This window comes from Heterodontus francisci, unplaced genomic scaffold (assembly GCF_036365525.1).
Source record: "Heterodontus francisci isolate sHetFra1 unplaced genomic scaffold, sHetFra1.hap1 HAP1_SCAFFOLD_52, whole genome shotgun sequence".
Classification (NCBI taxonomy): domain Eukaryota; kingdom Metazoa; phylum Chordata; class Chondrichthyes; order Heterodontiformes; family Heterodontidae; genus Heterodontus; species Heterodontus francisci.
The window spans coordinates 1,808,545-1,824,442 of NW_027141175.1; positions in this window are offsets into that span (position 1 = coordinate 1,808,545).

A 15,898-nucleotide genomic window follows, 5' to 3' on the forward strand; every position below is an offset into this window, starting at 1 on the left:
GGTCTTTGTGTCTACATTCCTGGCAATGATAATGTGAAGCCTCATGTCCACATATATAAACGAATGTTGTTTATAAACTGTCTAGGACATAACTCTGGACACAGGTCTTTGTGTCTACATTCCTGGCAATGATAATGTGAAGCCTCATGTCCACATATATAAACAAATGTTGTTTATAAACTGTCTAGGACATAACTCTGGACACAGGTCTTTGTGTCTACATTCCTGACAATGATAGTGTGAAGCGTCATGTCCACATATATAAACAAATGTTGTTTATAAACTGTCCAGGACATAACTCTGGACACAGGTCTTTGTGTCTACATTCCTGGCAATGATAATGTGAAGCCTCATGTCAACATATATAAACAAATGTTGTTTATAAACTGTCTCGGACATAACTCTGGACACAGGTCTTTGTGTCTACATTTGTGGCAATGATAATGTGAAGCCTCATGTCCACATATATAAACAAATGTTGTTTATAAACTGTCTCGGACATAACTCTGGACACAGGTCTTTGTGTCTACATTCCTGGCAATGATAATGTGAAGCCTCATGTCCACATATATAAACAAATGTTGTTTATAAACTGTCTCGGACATAACTCTGGACACAGGTCTTTGTGTCTACATTCCTGGCAATGATAATGTGAAGCCTCATGTCCACATATATAAACAAATGTTGTTTATAAACTGTCTCGGACATAACTCTGGACACAGGTCTTTGTGTCTACATTCCTGGCAATGATAATGTGAAGCCTCATGTCCACATATATAAACAAATGTTGTTTATAAACTGTCTAGGACATAACTCTGGACACAGGTCTTTGTGTCTACATTCCTGACAATGATAATGTGAAGCCTCATGTCCACATATATAAACAAATGTTGTTTATAAAACTGTCTCGGACATAACTCTGGACACAGGTCTTTGTGTCTACATTCCTGACAATGATAATGTGAAGCCTCATGTCCACATATATAAACAAATGTTGTTTATAAACTGTCTAGGACATAACTCTGGACACAGGTCTTTGTGTCTACATTCCTGGCAATGATAATGTGAAGCCTCATGTCCACATATATAAACAAATGTTGTTTAGAAACTGTCTCGGACATAACTCTGGACACAGGTCATTGTGTCTACATTCCTGACAATGATAATGTGAAGCCTCATGTCCACATATATAAACAAATGTTGTTTATAAACTGTCTAGGAGATAACTCTGGACACAGGTCTTTGTGTCTACATTCCTGGCAATGATAATGTGAAGCCTCATGTCCACATATATAAACAAATGTTGTTTATAAACTGTCTAGGACATAAGTCTGGACACAGGTCTTTGTGTCTACATTCCTGACAATGATAATGTGAAGCCTCATGTCCACATATATAAACAAATGTTGTTTATAAACTGTCTAGGACATAACTCTGGACACAGGTCTTTGTGTCTACATTCCTGACAAAGATAATGTGAAGCCCATGTCCACATATATAAACAAATGTTGTTTATAAACTGTCTCGGACATAACTCTGGACACAGGTCTTTGTGTCTACATTCCTGGCAATGATAATGTGAAGCCTCATGTCCACATATATAAACAAATGTTGTTTATAAACTGTCTAGGACATAACTCTGGACACAGGTCTTTGTGTCTACATTCCTGACAATGATAATGTGAAGCCTCATGTCCACATATATAAATAAATGTTGTTTATAAACTGTCTCGGACATAACTCTGGACACAGGTCTTTGTGTCTACATTCCTGGCAATGATAATGTGAAGCCACATGTCCACATATATAAACAAATGTTGTTTATAAACTGTCTCGGACATAACTCTGGACACAGGTCTTTGTGTCTACATTCCTGGCAATGATAATGTGAAGCCTCATGTCCACATATATAAACAAATGTTCTTTATAAACTGTCTAGGACATAACTCTGGACACAGGTCTTTGTGTCTACATTCCTAGCAATGATAATGTGAAGCCTCATGTCCACATATATAAACAAATGTTGTTTATAAACTGTCTCGGACATAACTCTGGACACAGGTCTTTGTGTCTACATTCCTGGCAATGATAATGTGAAGCCTCATGTCCACATATATGAACAAATGTTGTTTATAAACTGTCTAGGACATAACTCTGGACACAGGTCTTTGTGTCTACATTCCTGACAATGATAGTGTGAAGCCTCATGTCCACATATATAAACAAATGTTGTTTATAAACTGTCCAGGACATAACTCTGGACACAGGTCTTTGTGTCTACATTCCTGGCAATGATAATGTGAAGCCTCATGTCCACATATATAAACAAATGTTGTTTATAAACTGTCTAGGACATAACTCTGGACACAGGTCTTTGTGTCTACATTCCTGACAATGATAATGTGAAGCCTCATGTCCACATATATAAACAAATGTTGTTTATAAACTGTCTCGGACATAACTCTGGACACAGGTCTTTGTGTCCACATTCCTGGCAATGATAATGTGAAGCCACATGTCCACATATATAAACAAATGTTGTTTATAAACTGTCTCGGACATAACTCTGGACACAGGTCTTTGTGTCTACATTCCTGGCAATGATAATGTGAAGCCTCATGTCCACATATATAAACAAATGTTGTTTATAAACTGTCTAGGACATAACTCTGGACACAGGTCTTTGTGTCTACATTCCTGGCAATGATAATGTGAAGCCTCATGTCCACATATATAAACAAATGTTGTTTATAAACTGTCTCGGACATAACTCTGGACACAGGTCTTTGTGTCTACATTCCTGGCAATGATAATGTGAAGCCTCATGTCCACATATATAAACAAATGTTGTTTATAAACTGTCTAGGACATAACTCTGGACACAGGTCTTTGTGTCTACATTCCTGGCAATGATAATGTGAAGCCTCATGTCCACATATATGAACAAATGTTGTTTATAAACTGTCTAGGACATAACTCTGGACACAGGTCTTTGTGTCTACATTCCTGACAATGATAGTGTGAAGCCTCATGTCCACATATGTAAACAAATGTTGTTTATAAACTGTCCAGGACATAACTCTGGACACAGGTCTTTGTGTCTACATTCCTGGCAATGATAATGTGAAGCCTCATGTCCACATATATAAACAAATGTTGTTTATAAACTGTCTAGGACATAACTCTGGACACAGGTCTTTGTGTCTACATTCCTGACAATGATAATGTGAAGCCTCATGTCCACATATATAAACAAATGTTGTTTATAAACTGTCTCGGACATAACTCTGGACACAGGTCTTTGTGTCCACATTCCTGGCAATGATAATGTGAAGCCACATGTCCACATATATAAACAAATGTTGTTTATAAACTGTCTCGGACATAACTCTGGACACAGGTCTTTGTGTCTACATTCCTGGCAATGATAATGTGAAGCCTCATGTCCACATATATAAACAAATGTTGTTTATAAACTGTCTAGGACATAACTCTGGACACAGGTCTTTGTGTCTACATTCCTGGCAATGATAATGTGAAGCCTCATGTCCACATATATAAACAAATGTTGTTTATAAACTGTCTCGGACATAACTCTGGACACAGGTCTTTGTGTCTACATTCCTGGCAATGATAATGTGAAGCCTCATGTCCACATATATAAACAAATGTTGTTTATAAACTGTCTAGGACATAACTCTGGACACAGGTCTTTGTGTCTACATTCCTGACAATGATAATGTGAAGCCTCATGTCCACATATATAAACAAATGTTGTTTATAAACTGTCTCGGACATAACTCTGGACACAGGTCTTTGTGTCTACATTCCTGACAATGATAATGTGAAGCCTCATGTCCACATATATAAACAAATGTTGTTTATAAACTGTCTAGGACATAACTCTGGACACAGGTCTTTGTGTCTACATTCCTGGCAATGATAATGTGAAGCCTCATGTCCACATATATAAACAAATGTTGTTTAGAAACTGTCTCGGACATAACTCTGGACACAGGTCATTGTGTCTACATTCCTGACAATGATAATGTGAAGCCTCATTTCCACATATATAAACAAATGTTGTTTATAAACTGTCTAGGACATAACTCTGGACACAGGTCTTTGTGTCTACATTCCTGGCAATGATAATGTGAAGCCTCATGTCCACATATATAAACAAATGTTGTTTATAAAGTGTCTCGGACATAACTCTGGACACAGGTCTTTGTGTCTACATTCCTGGCAATGATAATGTGAAGCCTCATGTCCACATATATAAACAAATGTTGTTTATAAACTGTCTCGGACATAACTCTGGACACAGGTCTTTGTGTCTACATTCCTGACAATGATAATGTGAAGCCTCATGTCCACATATATAAACAAATGTTGTTTATAAACTGTCTAGCACATAACTCTGGACACAGGTCTTTGTGTCTACATTCCTGACAATGATAATGTGAAGCCTCATGTCCACATATATAAACAAATGTTGTTTATAAACTGTCTCGGACATAGCTCTGGACACAGGTCTTTGTGTCTACATTCCTGACAATGATAATGTGAAGCCTCATGTCCACATATATAAACAAATGTTGTTTATAAACTGTCTCGGACATAACTCTGGACACAGGTCTTTGTGTCTACATTCCTGGCAATGATAATGTGAAGCCTCATGTCCACATATATAAGCAAATGTTGTTTATAAACTGTCTAGGACATAACTCTGGACACAGTTCTTTGTGTCTACATTCCTGGCAATGATAATGTGAAGCCTCATGTCCACATATATAAACAAATGTTGTTTATAAACTGACTAGGACATAACTCTGGACACAGGTCTTTGTGTCTACATTCCTGGCAATGATAATGTGAAGCCTCATGTCCACATATATAAACAAATGTTGTTTATAAACTGTCTCGGACATAACTCTGGACACAGGTCTTTGTGTCTACATTCCTGGCAATGATAATGTGAAGCCTCATGTCCACAAATATAAACAAATGTTGTTTATAAACTGTCTCGGACATAACTCTGGACACAGGCCTTTGTGTCTACATTCCTGACAATGATAATGTGAAGCCTCATGTCCACATATATAAACAAATGTTGTTTATAAACTGTCTAGGACATAACTCTGGACACAGGTCTTTGTGTCTACATTCCTGGCAATGATAATGTGAAGCCTCATGTCCACATATATAAACAAATGTTGTTTATAAATTGTCTCGGACATAACTCAGGACACAGGTCTTTGTGTCTACATTCCTGACAATGATAATGTGAAGCCTCATGTCCACATATATAAACAAATGTTGTTTATAAACTGTCTCGGACATAACACTGGACACAGGTCTTTGTGTCTACTTTCCTGGCAATGATAAAGTGAAGCCTCATGTCCACATATATAAACAAATGTTGTTTATAAACTGTCTCGGACATAACTCTGGACACAGGTCTTTGTGTCTACATTCCTGGCAATGATAATGTGAAGCCTCATGTCCACATATATAAACAAATGTTGTTTATAAACTGTCTCGGACATAACTCTGGACACAGGTCTTTGTGTCTACATTCCTGGCAATGATAATGTGAAGCCTCATGTCCACATATATAAACAAATGTTGTTTAGAAACTGTCTAGGACATAACTCTGGACACAGGTCTTTGTGTCTACATTCCTGACAATGATAATGTGAAGTCTCATGTCCACATATATAAACAAATGTTGTTTATAAACTGTCTCGGACATAACTCTGGACACAGGTCTTTGTGTCTACATTCCTGACAATGATAATGTGAAGCCTCATGTCCACATATATAAACAAATGTTGTTTATAAACTGTCTAGGACATAACTCTGGACACAGGTCTTTGTGTCTACATTCCTGGCAATGATAATGTGAAGCCTCATGTCCACATATATAAACAAATGTTGTTTAGAAACTGTCTCGGACATAACTCTGGACACAGGTCATTGTGTCTACATTCCTGACAATGATAATGTGAAGCCTCATGTCCACATATATAAACAAATGTTGTTTATAAACTGTCTAGGACATAACTCTGGACACAGGTCTTTGTGTCTACATTCCTGGCAATGATAATGTGAAGCCTCATGTCCACATATATAAACAAATGTTGTTTATAAACTGTCTCGGACATAACTCTGGACACAGGTCTTTGTGTCTACATTCCTGGCAATGATAATGTGAAGCCTCATGTCCACATATATAAACAAATGTTGTTTATAAACTGTCTCGGACATAACTCTGGACACAGGTCTTTTTGCCTACATTCCTGACAGTGATAATGTGAAGCCTCATGTCCACATATATAAACAAATGTTGTTTATAAACTGTCTAGGACATAACTCTGGACACAGGTCTTTGTGTCTACATTCCTGACAATGATAATGTGAAGCCTCATGTCCACATATATAAACAAATGTTGTTCATAAACAGTCTCGGACATAACTCTGGACAGAGGTCTTTGTGTTCTCATTCCTGACAATGATAATGTGAAGCCTCATGTCTACATATATAAACAAATGTTGTTCATAAACTGTCTCGGACATAACTCTGGACAGAGGTCTTTGTGTCTACATTCCTGACAATGATAATGTGAAGCCTCATGTCCACATATATAAACAAATGTTGTTTATAAACTGTCTAGGACATAACTCTGGACACAGGTCTTTGTGTCTACATTCCTGACAATGATAATGTGAAGCCTCATGTCCTCATATATAAACAAATGTTGTTTATAAACTCTCTCGGACATAACTCAGGACACAGGTCTTTGTGTCTACATTCCTGGCAATGATAATGTGAAGCCTCATGTCCACATATATAAACAAATGTTGTTTATAAACTGTCTCGGACATAACTCTGGACACAGGTCTTTGTGTCTACATTCCTGACAATGATAATGTGAAGCCTCATGTCCACATATATAAACAAATGTTGTTTATAAACTGTCTAGCACATAACTCTGGACACAGGTCTTTGTGTCTACATTCCTGACAATGATAATGTGAAGCCTCATGTCCACATATATAAACAAATGTTGTTTATAAACTGTCTCGGACATAGCTCTGGACACAGGTCTTTGTGTCTACATTCCTGACAATGATAATGTGAAGCCTCATGTCCACATATATAAACAAATGTTGTTTATAAACTGTCTCGGACATAACTCTGGACACAGGTCTTTGTGTCTACATTCCTGGCAATGATAATGTGAAGCCTCATGTCCACATATATAAGCAAATGTTGTTTATAAACTGTCTAGGACATAACTCTGGACACAGTTCTTTGTGTCTACATTCCTGGCAATGATAATGTGAAGCCTCATGTCCACATATATAAACAAATGTTGTTTATAAACTGACTAGGACATAACTCTGGACACAGGTCTTTGTGTCTACATTCCTGGCAATGATAATGTGAAGCCTCATGTCCACATATATAAACAAATGTTGTTTATAAACTGTCTCGGACATAACTCTGGACACAGGTCTTTGTGTCTACATTCCTGGCAATGATAATGTGAAGCCTCATGTCCACAAATATAAACAAATGTTGTTTATAAACTGTCTAGGACATAACTCTGGACACAGGCCTTTGTGTCTACATTCCTGACAATGATAATGTGAAGCCTCATGTCCACATATATAAACAAATGTTGTTTATAAACTGTCTAGGACATAACTCTGGACACAGGTCTTTGTGTCTACATTCCTGGCAATGATAATGTGAAGCCTCATGTCCACATATATAAACAAATGTTGTTTATAAACTGTCTCGGACATAACTCTGGACACAGGTCTTTGTGTCTACATTCCTGACAATGATAATGTGAAGCCTCATGTCCACATATATAAACAAATGTTGTTTATAAACTGTCTCGGACATAACTCTGGACACAGGTCTTTGTGTCTACATTCCTGACAATGATAATGTGAAGCCTCATGTCCACATATATAAACAAATGTTGTTTATAAACTGTCTCGGACATAACTCTGGACACAGGTCTTTGTATCTACATTCCTGGCAATGATAATGTGAAGCCTCATGTCCACATATATAAACAAATGTTGTTTATAAACTGTCTCGGACATAACTCTGGACACAGGTCTTTTTGTCTATATTCCCGGCAATGATAATGTGAAGCCTCATGTCCACATATAGAAACAAATGTTGTTTATAAACTGTCTCGGACATAACTCTGGAGACAGGTCTTTGTGTCTACATTCCTGGCAATGATAATGTGAAGCCTCATGTCCACATATATAAACAAATGTTGTTTATAAACTGTCTCGGACATAACTCTGGACACAGGTCTTTGTGTCTACCTTCCTGGCAATGATAATGTGAAGCCTCATGTCCACATATATAAACAAATGTTGTTTATAAACTGTCTCGGACATAACTCTGGACACAGGTCTTTGTGTCTACATTCCTGGCAATGATAATGTGAAGCCTCATGTCCACATATATAAACAAATGTTGTTTATAAACTGTCTAGGACATAACTCTGGACACAGGTATTTGTGTCTACATTCCTGACAATGATAATGTGAAGCCTCATGTCCACATATATAAACAAATGTTGTTTATAAACTGTCTAGGACATAACTCTGGACACAGGTCTTTGTGTCTACATTCCTGGCAATGATAATGTGAAGCCTCATGTCCACATATATAAACAAATGTTGTTTATAAACTGTCTAGGACATAACTCTGGACACAGGTCTTTGTGTCTACATTCCTGACAATGATAATGTGAAGCCTCATGTCCACATATATAAACAAATGTTGTTTATAAACTGTATCGGACATAACTCTGGACACAGGTCTTTGTGTCTACATTCCTGACAATGATAATGTGAAGCCTCATGTCCACATATATAAACAAATGTTGTTTATAAACTGTCTCGGACATAACTCTGGACACAGGTCTTTGTGTCTATATTCCCAGCAATGATAATGTGAAGCCTCATGTCCACATATAGAAACAAATGTTGTTTATAAACTGTCTAGGACATAACTCTGGACACAGGTCTTTGTGTCTACATTCCTGACAATGATAATGTGAAGCCTCATGTCCACATATATAAACAAATGTTGTTTATAAACTGTCTGGGACATAACTCTGGACACAGGTCTTTGTGTCTATATTCCCGGCAATGATAATGTGAAGCCTCATGTCCACATATAGAAACAAATGTTGTTTATAAACTGTCTAGGACATAACTCTGGACACAGGTCTTTGTGTCTACATTCCTGACAATGATAATGTGAAGCCTCATGTCCACATATATAAACAAATGTTGTTTATAAACTGTCTCGGACATAACTCTGGAGACAGGTCTTTGTGTCTACATTCCTGGCAATGATAATGTGAAGCCTCATGTCCACATATATAAACAAATGTTGTTTATAAACTGTCTCGGACATAACTCTGGACACAGGTCTTTGTGTCTACATTCCTGGCAATGATAATGTGAAGCCTCATGTCCACATATATAAACAAATGTTGTTTATAAACTGTCTCGGACATAACTCTGGACACAGGTCTTTGTGTCTACATTCCTGGCAATGATAATGTGAAGCCTCATGTCCACATATATAAACAAATGTTGTTTATAAACTGTCTAGGACATAACTCTGGACACAGGTCTTTGTGTCTACATTCCTGACAATGATAATGTGAAGCCTCATGTCCACTTATATAAACAAATGTTGTTTATAAACTGTCTCGGACATAACTCTGGACACAGGTCTTTGTGTCTACATTCCTGACAATGATAATGTGAAGCCTCATGTCCACATATATAAACAAATGTTGTTTATAAACTGTCTCGGACATAACTCTGGACACAGGTCTTTGTGTCTACATTCCTCACAATGATAATGTGAAGCCTCATGTCCACATATATAAACAAATGTTGTTTATAAACTGTCTAGGACATAACTCTGGACACAGGTCTTTGTGTCTACATTCCTGACAATGATAATGTGAAGCCTCATGTCCACATATATAAACAAATGTTGTTTATAAACTGTTTCGGACATAACTCTGGACACAGGTCTTTGTGTCCACATTCCTGACAATGATAATGTGAAGCCTCATGTCCACATATATAAACAAATGTTGTTTATAAACTGTCTCTGACATAACTCTGGACACAGGTCTTTGTGTCTACATTCCTGGCAATGATAATGTGAAGCCTCATGTCCACATATATAAACAAATGTTGTTTATAAACTGTCTTGGACATAACTCTGGACACAGGTCTTTGTGTCTACATTCCTGGCAATGATAATGTGAAGCCTCATGTCCACATATATAAACAAATGTTGTTTATAAACTGTCCAGGACATAACTCTGGACACAGGTCTTTGTGTCTACATTCCTGGCAATGATAATGTGAAGCCACATGTCCACATATATAAACAAATGTTGTTTATAAACTGTCTAGGACATAACTCTGGACACAGGTCTTTGTGTCTACATTCCTGGCAATGATAATGTGAAGCCTCATGTCCACATATATAAACAAATGTTGTTTATAAACTGTCATCTTTTTGATTGGTTACTCTATGGTTCAAACATGAGTATTACAAGAAATAATGAGACAGCACTCAAAGTTCAAATTAAACACCAATGACTCTACTAGATTCAGTAGGAATACTACTAGTTAACAATTATACAAAATACCCATTCACAATGTACCGGTGAACAATACACCCATTAGTCACAAACATGTTACAAAGAGTCATGCATACATGATAACCCATTGAGCATTTACCTCCCTGATAATCGTTCTGTCGCTGAACAAGCTCCTCGACCTTATCACTGAATCACTATTTTCAATGATTTTTACACCTTTCATATCAGGGTGGGCTGGATGTCTCATTGACAAGATCACACTGTCCTATCAAAATCCACCATAAGCTGCAATTGTCCAATGAGATGCCTAATTCTTTGTTAAGACTATGATATGAGAGACTGCCTTGATGGTGATCATGTGTTTACATTTCCTTCAGTAATTTCATCACCCCTTGTGGATGATACAGATGCCTCAGGATTGTTATCAGCACAAACAATAGCAGATTTCCTTCCTGGTCACATACATATTTTGAACCACAGGACAATTAAACAATCCAAATCCCTTACATTCCTGACGTCTTACAAACTGTTACTTAGAGAATTTCTAGTTTATTTGCATTTCAAAACAAGACAGACTCTGACATCATTAATTATCTTTAATAAAACTCTAGAATTAAAATATCTATTCTCATGGTGACCATTGTCGATTGTTGTAAAAACACATCTGGTTCACTAATGTCCTTCAGGGAAGGAAATCTGCCATCCTAACCTGGTCTGGCCTGCATGTGATTCCAGACTCACAGCAATGTGGTTGATTCTGAAATTGCCTAGCAAACTGATCAGTTGTACGAAACGGCTACAAAATCTAAGAAAAGCAATGAAACCAGATGGACCACCGACATAGATCTCGGCAGCAGAAACAAAGAACAAACAAAGAACAAAGATAATTACAGCACAGGAACAGGCCCTTCGTCCCTCCAAGCCTGCGGCGATCCAGATCATCTATCTAAACATGTCGCCTATTTTCTAAGGTTCTGTATCTCTTTTCTTCCTGCCCATTCATGTATCTGTCTAGATACATCTTAAAAGACGCCATCGTGCCCGAGTCTACCACCTCCTCAGGCAACGCGTTCCAGGCACCCACCACCCTCTGCGTAAAGAACTTTCCACGCATATCCCCCCTAAACTTTTCCCCTTTCACTTTGAACTCGTGTCCTCTAGTAATTGAATCCCCCACTCTGGGAAAAAAGCCTCTTGCTATCCACCCTGTCTATACCTCTCATGATTTTGTACACCTCAATCAGGTCCCCCCTCAACCTCCATCTTTCGAATGAAAATAATCCTAATCGACTCAACCTCTCTTCATAGCTAGCGAGCTCCATACCAGGCAACATCCTGGTGAACCTCCTCTGCACCATCTCCAAAGCATCTACATCCTTTTGGTAATGTGGCGACCAGAACTGCACGCAGTATTCCAAATGTGGCCAAACCAAAGTCTTATACAACTGTAACATGACCTGCCAACCCTTGTACTCAATACCCCATCCGATGAAGGAAAGCATGCCATATGCCTTCTTGACCACTCTATTTACCTGCGTTGCCACCTTCAGGGAACAATGGACCTGAACACCCAAATCTCTCTTTACATCAATTTTCCCCAGGACTTTTCCATTTACTGTATAGTTCACTCTTGAATTGGATCTTCCAAAATGCATCACCTCGCATTTGCCCTGATTGAACTCCATCTGCCGTTTATCTGCTCAAATCTCCAATCTATCTATATTCTGCTGCATTCTCTGACAGTCCCCTTCATTATCTGCGACTCCACCAATCTTAGTGTCGTCTGCAAACTTGCTAATCAGACCTCCTATACTTTCCTCCAAATCAGTTATGTATATCACAAACAACAGTGGTCCCAGCACAGATCCCTGTGGAACACCACTGGTCACACGTCTCCATTTTGAGAAACTCCCTTCCACTGCTACTCTCTGTCTCCTGTTGTCCAGCCAGTTCTTTATCCATCTGGCTAGTACACCCTGGACCCCATGCGACTTCACGTTGTCCATCAGCTTACCATGGGGAACCTTATCAAAAGCCTTACTGAAGTCCATGTATATGACATCTACAGCCCTTCCCTCATCAATCAACTTTGTCACTTCCTCAAAGAATTCTATTAAGTTCTATATGTACATGTCAATGCCATTAAGTGGTCATGGTGGTTGAATAGACACAGCAGGCTGGCACTGGGTCAAGATATGACCATTTGTAAAGGAATTCATAGAGTCAAGGCAGCTGGAATCTGGAGGCCCCTCCCCCCCCCCCCCACCCCCCACTGAACGATAATGACAATGACTTAAACCAGGCTCAAGGTACTATCATGGAAGGGTAGTTAGTTAATGACTGACCAATCAAATGAACAGAAATGGCCTTTTACCTAATATGGAACAGAACCAAGCTGGGAAATGTGTATAAATTAAGAGCTTGTAAGACCCCAAAAGGGCACATCATCATCAAGAAGAAGACAGAAGATAGACTCAAATGAAGAGACAAGGTTCCACAGATAACCGGAGGTTGAGGACCGGGTGTTCCATTGAGAACACAACTGCTGACCACTTCCCTTTGCTCAGTATCACCATGTTCTGCTTATTGTGCAGAACTTCATTCAGTCTGTGAAGCTTGTGAAAGCAGCCCCGTACACATGTAGTTTTATAGCTAGTCTGAGCTGCAAGTCCCTTTTAGATCTGATCTCCCAACATAGACTGTCATTGTAATTGACCTAAGTCTGACAATTGCATTAAATCAAACCCCAGATCTTACAAGTGGTGCTGAAACCCGGGACTTTGACTACTGTGCAAACCGAGGGTGTTGTAGCAAAGTTTTGCAAACATATCAATATTCGTTTGACCAGTGAAAATTCTTGCAGGGATAAACTCTTTTGAGGGGCAGACGATTATACTGACCCAGTGATGTCTCTTTAAATACACATTATGTCACAAAACGACAATGGGAAGAAGGGTCTCTGGGAAACATATGAGGAAGAGTTAAGCACTAAGTGTAATATGGACAATATCCAGTCCCTGTTAGGACACTGTCGATGGAAGCATGCACACGTTCCTTTTAAAATATAGTGAAGTTTATCCAGGCACATGTCTTGGCTAAACATCAGAAGGGTGAAAAGGCTTTAAATCTGACTCCATGTGCAGCATCACTCCGTGCACAGTGCGATGAGGAAGTGATCGAGTCACAGGTGAGAGAAATGGTAGCTCAAAGTGAACAGACCCAGCAGCAGCAGCAGACACAGCTACATGAGTTACACAATAAGCTAGTGTACTTTACTGTCACTATACAACAACAGCCACTTAATGCAGGACAGGCTTGTGCAGTTCAGCAGCAGTTAGAGTTAGCAGAGAAACATACTGTCACTGTCACACAGGATAATGTCCAGTTGACCCAGCAGTTAGAGGATTCTAGAGGTGTCCTTAGGGAGTTACAGGAGTGACCCCACCGGAAGACAGAGCATGCACAGTACAGGTCTAACATTCAGTGATTGCAAACCCAGAGGGAAAGCAGCTCCCAGGCGGGTGTAGCAGCCGTCACAAAAAGCAGAGTATCACACAGGTGGCACTAAAACGGAGCAGGAGGCCTCGGAGGGGGACAATGTTGGAGAGGGAGAACGTTTACCAATCTGTCCCGTTAAGGTAACCTCCTTGACAGTCTGTCCCGTTAATGTGGTGACAACACCGAATGGAACAGTCTGTTACTCTCAATCCCACCAAGTCACGTGTGACGTTAACAAAGAACAAAAAACAAAGAAAATTACAGCACAGGAACAGGCCCTTCGGCCCTCCAAGCCTACGCCGATCCAAATCCTCTATCTAAACCTGTTGCCTATTTTCTAATGGTCTGTATCTCTTTACTTCCTGCCCATTCATGTATCTGTCTAGATACATCTTAAAAGACGCTATCGTGCCCGCGTCTACCACCTCCACCAGCAATGCGTTCCAGGCACCCACCACCCTCTGCGTAAAGAACATTCCACGCATATCCCCCCTAAAGTTTTCACCTTTCACTTTGAACTCGTGTCCCCTTGCAATTGAATCCCCCACTCTGGGAAAAAACTTCGTGCTATCCACCCTGTCTGTCCCTGAGATATAAAAGGAAAGGAAATCTTTCGGAGCCACAGTAAGGCTTAAACAATGTCTGAGGAGAACAGGAGGAAAAGCTTGTGTTTGAGTAAGTGGGTCTGTTTTTGTATTTGCAGTTTCCTGTTTGATTTCTTTGTCTGTCTCAGCCAGTGTCTATTACGGTCAGTTACGTCTGGTCCTGCATGCTGTCTGAATGTAGTTGGTTGTTTAACATGTGTGTATAGTTATATTTTAAATTGGTGTGAGTGGGGAGGACAAACGTTTTGATAACGTGGATGTTGGAGTGTTAAAAACAATTGCTTTCTGCTGGGAAGGAGACAGAGAGAAAGAAAGAAAGGGAGACAGAGAGAGAGAGAGAGTGAGAGAGAGAATGAGTGAGAGAGAGAGACAGAGAGAGAGAGGGGGAGAGAGTGAGAGAGGGAGTGAGTGAGAGAGAGAGAGAGGTGTTCCTCCAGGGGGGATAATGAGTAATGACACTCAGGGACAGAGGAAATGTGAGCTCTGGTACTTTGATTGTTCCTGTAGGTAAAAACCTTGAAAACCCTCTTTCCACCTCCTGCTGCTATGGGTGTGGATGACACGGACTGAAGTTCCTGTCTTTAACCGGGATCTATTCAGAATCTGGCACACTTGAGGCCTTCCACCATCGGTGGGTACCGCAGGGGCTGGGATGCATCTTTAATGCCGAGAATGGCATTTTAATTTGAGTTTTTGGTTTATTTATCTGTTTTTAATAAACTTAATTCAAAATTTAAATAAAGGGGTCCTGGCGAATAAAGTCGCCCTCGACAAAAAAACAAAATGGGCCTGAGGGTCAGATCGAGAGTAAATCTCCCTCTACACTGTTGAGGGTGTAGAGGGATAAACACAGATGTCTCGTGAGACTGAGGTCTCTGAACCTCCTCACCTCTCCATGAATAAGAGGAGGAGGCATCCCTCCACTGCAGATTGCCGAAAGGAACAGGGTCAGTCTCCTGGCGGGTCCTCGGACTCCCCGCACTACCAGCACCATTGGGGCTCGAGCCCTAAGTCACAGCTTTCTATCCCATAAAATGGAGTGGGGACAGAAGCCTCTGTACCATTCGCAACACTCGAGGTGGGGCGGGGGAGTGGTGAAGGGCCCCTCCCCTGATG